This window comes from Dasypus novemcinctus, chromosome X (assembly GCF_030445035.2).
Source record: "Dasypus novemcinctus isolate mDasNov1 chromosome X, mDasNov1.1.hap2, whole genome shotgun sequence".
NCBI classification, from domain to species: domain Eukaryota; kingdom Metazoa; phylum Chordata; class Mammalia; order Cingulata; family Dasypodidae; genus Dasypus; species Dasypus novemcinctus.
The window spans coordinates 14,802,784-14,810,308 of record NC_080704.1 but is presented as its reverse complement, the minus strand read 5'-3'; the positions used below and the strand labels follow the sequence as shown (position 1 = coordinate 14,810,308).

The 7,525-nt window shown below is 54.4% G+C and overlaps 1 long non-coding RNA gene across 1 annotated transcript; it reads right to left on the bottom strand.

The window, feature by feature from the left end:
• Positions 1-337: 337 nt before the first annotated feature.
• LOC131277176 (uncharacterized) lies at positions 338-2,423 on the bottom strand. The gene is made up of 3 exons (XR_009184345.2): positions 2,288-2,423; positions 1,181-1,294; positions 338-760 (listed from the first exon to the last, which is right to left on the bottom strand). It is a non-coding gene; the product is annotated as an uncharacterized lncRNA (long non-coding RNA).
• Between the last annotated feature and the right edge of the window lie 5,102 nt (positions 2,424-7,525).

Here is a 7,525-nt window from a genome sequence, read left to right as displayed (position 1 = left end):
AAGACACAGCTGTAAATTACCTTCATTTTCTTGATCCTATGAAATAAATTCAGCGGTGGCTATCCAAAACCTGTTATTAGTACTGCACACGTATTCTTAGCAAATTTTTCACACAACCCAACAGTAGGCTACAGTCTAGGTAACCGATCTTCAAATAAGTTCATGTAGAAGACAAGGCATTTCACGTACCTGGGTAGAAACCACTTCTTGACCGCAAGAGAATTTACCCCCAATCACCAGATGTTTGCCATTTATTGCTCCCCTAGTGAGTTCAAGAGGCAGGCGCGGATCAGCAAATAAATCTCCTTCTAGATACCACACAGTAACACCAGCTAGGTTTTAAAACTTTTTATTTGCATATTAAAAAAATTGTGCATTCCAATAATTAAAATCATTTGAACAAAAAAAAATGGCACTCTGATTAAACTGCATTTTACAGCCTGTAGGACACCTTGGACCAACTTTTGCTTTTACTCTAGATTTCACTGTCGTCCTTCACCAACATGCAAGTTCTTTTCCTTCCCTGCCAGCCAGACAGGCAGATGGGAGAGGCAGGCGCGGCCTTCCTTGTCAGTAGTTCTCGATTCTTTGATGTGAAAAGGTGCAGCACAGTCATTTAAACTTGACCAACCTCTTTGCATCTTACAAAGTTAACAGCTAAAAGAAGTAAAATAAGAAGGCAATGCTTGTGGAATGTACAGTGCATATTGGCGGTGCCCGCCTCATTACGATTCGCCTGCTTGCTTCTCCTGTTCGATCGCTGTAAAGGGGGAAAAAAGAAAAAAAAAGAAAAGGAGGTTATAAGAGGATTCAGTAAAACCTAGCTATAGGATGACAGTACGTTTACTTAAAAATCTCCTTGTATCATAAAAACGCTGTACAAGATAGGCAGCCTATCATAAAATAAAATATATCTAAACAAAAAAATGTACATTTAAACAAATGTATAGGAATGTTATGTAGGAATATATTTTATTAAATATGCCATTATTAAATTACTAGAGCCTTGTGTTTGTTGGCCGCAAAACAATTTTTAATTAACCTTTCCCCACCACATTAATCATAAAACTGTCAGGTCCACCCCCGCACTCCCTCACCCTCTACCCTGGAATTCTCCCAGCCTCTCCCAGGCTGGCTCCCACCCGCCCAGCTTTTCTCAAGGGGGTTGGGGGGAGCTTACTTTCTTTGGAAGGCAGTGGATTTTTCTCTTGCGTTTCTGTCTTCTTCAATTTCGACTTATCGAATTTCTCAATCTCAGCCATATCGGGTTTGTCAGACATGGTTGCAGAGGAAGCTGCAGGTACAAAAGCGGGAGGGGGGGGGTCAGAAAGAGCCACGCACCCTCAGCTCTCCGCAGACAGGCGCTCCCCCACCCCCTAGAGCTCCTGCACGAAACCCCAAACCCCTCCTCCTCCTTCCGCTTTTTTTTTTTTCCGGGGCTGAAGATCAATCTTCCTCTTTTGCAGAGGGGGAAAAAAAAATCCCTTCCCCCACCCATATTTCAAAGCCGGGGAGCTTGGGAAGGGGGGAAATGGGGAGCGCCCCCCACCACGAGACTAGCATTAGGAAACCACCGCTCAGGGTGGCCTGCAGCGCTTTAACAATGCAAATCCGGCTGGAAGGCGTAGAAAATGGTGTGCAGCCGCTGCAAGTCCAAAGCCTTGGGGGGGGGGAGGGTGGCGGGTCTGGGATCAGGTACAAATTCTTAAAATGAAGCCGTGGTTGCACACCGCGCTTCCGTTTTGCCCGCGGTGGCCTCTCGCCTAACGGGTGCGAGCCGGCCTCCTTCGCTCACAAAGAAGGGCGCAGCGCCCGCAGCCCCGACCACCGCCCAGCCCCGCGGCCCCGCACCGCGCGCCGCCCGCGCCCCCGCCCAGGGCCGCAGCACGCCCTCCGCCACCCGCGGGCGACCCTGGCCAGCCAGCTCCGCCACCCACGCCGGGCAGCGCCGGCCGGCGAGAGGCAGGGGAGGCTCAGGGTGGCTGCGCCAGCAAACAAAGGGCCTTTCTAGTCCCGCACCGTCCCTGCCTCCCGGGCCGTGCCGCATCCCCTGGAGGGCGGGAGGAGAAAGTAAAACGGACCCTCGAGGCTGCCGAGCCGAACGCCCCCGCTGGCTTTGGAAAGCAGAACCCCCCCCCCCCAAAAAAACCCCCGGGGCCCGGGCCCACCATCCGCCAGGGCGCAGCCCCGCACCGCGCCGCAGCCTTCCCGCCAGGGCCGCGCGGCCTGCAGCCCGCGGGGAGGGGCCCGGGCGCGGCGGGGAGGAGGCAGGGGCCCCGGGGCTCACCCGAGCGAGAGCCGCGAGCAAGGAGAAGACAGTCCGCGCGGGGTTTGTCGCCGAGTGCCGGGCGGGGCGCGCGGCCGCCGCTTTATGGGCGCCGCCATGGAAATGAGCTGACGTCACCCGCGCCCAATTAACTCCTTCGGGCCGCGCCCGGCGAGCGGCGCGCGGGGGCGCGCGCGGAGACCCCTCCCCCGCCGGCGCCCGCCGCTGCGCCCTGAGCGCCGCGCGCGGGCGGAAGGCCGAGGCGGGACCAAGGCCCCGCGCCGGGGTGCTGCGGTGCCCCCGGGTCGTGCTTGTTTGGCTGGAACGCTGTTCTGCAGCCGCGTTCGCGGGGCCTGTGCACGCTCGCCAGTGCCCGGGTGTCGCCTAGGGGGACGAGCATGCCTTTACTGCGAGGCTGGCAGTGTCTGGTGCAGACGGCTCCCGAGCCCAGGCGCCCGGGGCAGGGAGGAGAATGCCCGGTGACTCAGCTTTCAGCCGGGCGCAGGGCCCTCGCCCCACCCAGGCCCTCTCCTTTGTCTTCCTCGCTGGCTTTCTCCTGGATTTGGGTGGCAGGGAAAGCGCCCTTAAATGGTTTGCCAAGTTTCCTTGCCTGTAAGATCTGTCCTTTCCCCCTCCACCGTCATTGTCGTGAGCACCCATCGGACGACCCGGGTGCGGGGTAACTGGCCTGGAGTTGACGGGAGAGGGCCTCCCCTTCAGAAGCCCGCTGCTGCCTGTCAGCCAGGGAGTCCTTCTCCTTTCCCGTTCCTTGTGTCCTAAACGTCCTACTAATTCTAAGAGGGACTGCTAAGGAGGTTCATCTCGAGTTCCAAAGATGACAGTCCCTGAGCCTTGGAGATGACAATTTTAGAAGGGGGCTCTGTGTTTTGGAGGGGGCGCTCTTCAGCTCCAGGATATCGTTGAAGCTCTTCTCTCTGTTACCTGTGGAAATACCGCGGGAGATTTAGGCCTAGAGGGGAGCCGTTTTCAAGATGGCACCTGCCAGAGCACAAAAGGTGGCACCTGCCTGAACACAGGTGACCCTGTTGCTACAGAAAACGGCGTTACAAATGACATGCCCAGCCTGTCAAAGGCATGGGAAACGGAAGAGACCTGCTGGTCCTGCAAAGGCCCAGCTGTGATTGTGTCTAAGGGATGTGAAGCCGTGTTCAAAACGTTCCTTCTCCTTTCCTGGGTCTGGAGGACATATAGCCCTAGCTCACCGTGTTCATGGCAGAGGCTTTTGTCTTCCTGGGGAGGAGAATCTACTGTTGTTAGGTGCGTCCTTAAAGTGCCCATGCAAACGGCTTGGACTTCCCCATTTCTTTACCTCTTTGACTTCCTTTTTCCTGGGGAGGAAGAAGGAGGCAGGGGTGGGCAGGGGCAGGTGACGTCTGGGTCCCTGGCCATGCCCTGCTGCTTGGCGGCCATTCTGTTCTCCAAGTGGGGCACCGGGCCTTTTCCTGCACCCCATGTCCCCTGTCTGGTAACATGTGCCCAGCCCCTGCCCTTGCTGGGTGTCCACTCACCTGGGAGTCAGCTTCAGCGCTGCAACACAAAAGCAGGATCTTGCGGGGTGGCTTGGGGCCTGGTTTCGGCTGGCAGCTGCAGTCCTACCAACACCATTTCTGTAGGTCCTGCGTTTCCATTCCCCACACCACCCCCAGCAGCTGTGGAAAATCACTTCTTTCTTCTCCGTGTCTCCTGATGACAAAGGAATGTCGCCAGGGTTCCGCCGCTCGGTCTCACAAGGGCTTTTCTTTCGAGAGGGTTAGGCCTCAGAAACGCCATTTCCAAAGGCGCTGGAGGGGTGGAAACTTTCACATGTCTGGAGAATTTTTCTAGCCTGGTGACTGGCAGTCTTTTTCTAGCCTGGTGACTGGCAGTCTTCTGCTGACTTTAGGATCTTGAGAGGTTTAGTATCTGTCTCTCCAGGTGGATAGATAGAGCAGGAGAGAAACAGAGGGCGGCTGAAAAGAAGGGGAAAATATCCGCTGTCATCCAGCCTGACTTGTCACCTGGTCCGGAGGCCCAGAGAGAATGAAAAGGGAAGGGTGAGGCAGATGGAAGGATACGCAAACTAAGGAACATCCTTTAAAAGTCGTGTAACCCTAGTCAAGTCAGTGAATCTTTCTGTGCCTCGATTTTCTCATCTGTAAAATGTGATGATTGCAGTACCGCCTCATAAGGACGCTGGGAGGGGTAAACTTTCAGACTGTGCCGGGCCCTTAGCAAGCCTTTGGTACTATTACTATTATGCTTATTACTATTTACAATAGAAGGCGGAGAAAAAATAGTGGACTACGCTTTTTAGTGTTTGGAATTAGTTATAAATGTTAAGAGTTTTGTAGGAGGTATTTTCTAAAGTACAAGGAAAAATGAGCTCTCTTGATAGTTTGACGGCCAATAAAAAATAACAACTTCCATTGATTGGCGCCTTTTAAGAGGCAGGCCTTGTAATAGGTGCTTTGCATTTCTTTTTGTCTCTCATCCCCCCCCACCTCTGCACAGTGAGAGGTTTACAGATGGGGAAACTGAGCCTTGGAGAACAGTCATTGTGATAACTAACCCAGTATCTGCCCTCTCGTATTTATGCTAAGGGGGAGGGGAGTTAAAAACCTTCACCCTCGCCGCCCAAATCTGATTCTGTGCCTGAGCGTCGCCAGGATGACTCGGCAGGGATGGGTGCTTTGTTTGCCACACTGCTTGGTAGACAGTCGTTGCTTCAGAAATACTTACGGTGTTGCGTGGGGTTGAAGTAAGGAAGGCGGTCCACCCCAGCTCTGAACCTGGCATTCTACTCACCTTGCCTTCCATCCCCAGATAATGCAATCCATACGCATCCACTGTTCAGGCACCAGGGAGAAGCGCTGCCTCATGGAAGCGGCCAGCTCTCAGTGCGTCAGCACCGCCACCATTGAGGGGGCCCTTTCCAATCCCAGTGTAAAGACCAGGAGTGGGAGCCCTCAAGGGGTGAGAGAACTGCCTGCGCCGTGCCACTGGCGCTTCCCCTGCCGGTCTGTGCCCTCCAGTGAGAGAGAAGCAAAGGGCCCCCTCGGTGCCTGCCCTGCCTTCCCCGTCGCGTGGGCAACAGCCCCCTGCCCCCAGTCAGTGTGCCCATAGAGCCCTCAGGGGCGGTGGCCTCCCGCCAGGCCTGTGCCTGCGCGAATCAGGAAGTGGTGCGAGGGGACGCTGTGCTTGCTTGTCTTTCCAGGGTGGGCCTTGGGCACCATGGTGGCTCCTTCCAGCTGTGGGGAAAGAACCGTTGACGTCGGCGTGCATGCCAACGGCTTCCATTATTTTTAGCCTATTAAGTGTGACGAAGAACCCTCCCTGAGCTGCCGTACCCGAGGAGAGGACTTGGGGGGGGGGCAGAAGGAAGGCCGTGACGACAGCAAGGCTCCCCAGCATTTGGCTTTTTCAAGCCCAGATCCCTTTGGGTTTCAGGGCCTCCCACCTCCCTGCACCTCTCTTTCACCCATGACCCCCAGGTCTCCATCTAGTCTTCCTGGCCTCCATTACAGGGCGCACTCCTTCCTCCTCCTGTCGTCGAGCTCCCCTTGAAGACCCAGCCCAGGGGTGGGGGGGGAGGAGGAGGGAGGGAAGGATGCCTGCGGGGCTCCCTGTGGGCCAGACGCCCTCTTAAGCCCTGTGGAGACAGTATCTGGTTTAAGACTCACGTCCCTGTTTCACTCCTGAGGAAACGTGGCCTCGGAGAATGTAAGCAGCTTGCCCGAGATCAGATACCCAGCTCTATCTACAGAGCCCCGGTCCTTCCAGGTGACGCCCATCAACGCCTTACCTTCAGCTGAAGTATGGCTTTCTCCACGATTCGCACCTACGGCTTCACGTTGTGCTCTGTGCCTTCAAACAGAAAGCTCCTACTACCCGGATGTGTGTGTGTGTGTGTGTGGAGTGGAGAATAACGTGAAAACAAAGAGGAGTCAAAGAACACCCTTGCCAATGTGGACTGTCCCATGCTGTGCTGCCAGTTTTCCCCATTCGCTTTATTGGTCTGATGGACTCTTCAGACCCAAAGGAACTTTCAGGGGGAACTGAGTCAAGCCAGTTTCCCTTCTGTGGCTTCCATCACCTCTATAGCCCCCCTTCCAAAGATTATGCTGCCCGCGCTCAGCAAGGTCAAGGATACGCTGGCTGTGTCTCGGGGTCTACGCAGGGGCCGTCGGTAGCTTAGTTTGGCTGGGGCATGCAGAGAATGAGAGAAAGGCTCAGGAACAAATGTTGGGAGACAGGAAAGGGTCAGGTTGTAGAGAAACAATAACAACAGCAGTCGGGACTGAAATAGTAACGGCAATACCAGCAAACATTTCTTTTTTTCAAAAATTCTCTCCCCTTCCCTGCCCCCCCCCAGTTGTCTGCTCTCTCTGTGTGTTCTTCTGTGTCCACTTGGATTCTTGTCAGCGGCACCAGGAATCTGTGTCTCTTTTTTGTTGCGTCATCTTGCTGTGTCAGCTCTCCATGCGTGCGGTGCCATTCCTGGGCAGGCTGTACTTTCTTTCGTGCGGGGCAGCTCTCCTTGAAGGGCGCACTCCTTGTGCGTGGGGCTCCCCTACATGGGGGACACACCTGCATTGCATGGCACTCCTTGCACACATCAGCACTGTGCGTGGGCCAGCTCACCACACGGGTCAGGAGGCCCAGGGTTTGAACCCTGGACCTCCCATATGGTAGACGGACTCTCACATCCATTGAGCCAACTCCACTTCCCAGCAAACACTTCTTGATGGTTTCCCCTCTGCCAGGGAGCTTTCCATGTAGAATCTCACCTTCCTAAATCTCCCTTATCCCTATGGTGGAGGTGCTGGCATTTTCCCCATTAAATGAGGGAGTCCTTACTCAAGATCACGAAGAGAAGGCCCCAGGCAGCGTTTGAACCCAGACTGGCTGGCGCAGAAGTTTCTTCATGTCTGCCATCAGGAGAAAGGTAAAGTAATAGATCATCTCAAGAAGCCATTCCGTTTTTCCATCACTCAAACTTTTAAATGCAGGTATTGTAACAGTATACCACAGAAATGAAAAGATTGCCTGCCCCAATTTTCCAAATGATATCCTATTACAGAAACGCAGGCTGCTCTTTTTGCCTTCTTTCCCAGAGCCCGATATACTTCCAGTAAAGGGGATCATGCATCCTGAATGTTGGTGGTTTTGCACAGCTTTTGACTCCCCTGATATTTTTCCCAGCGGTCATTCATATTACCACGGTTTAAAAAAATTGGTAGGTCGAATAACGTGCTGAAA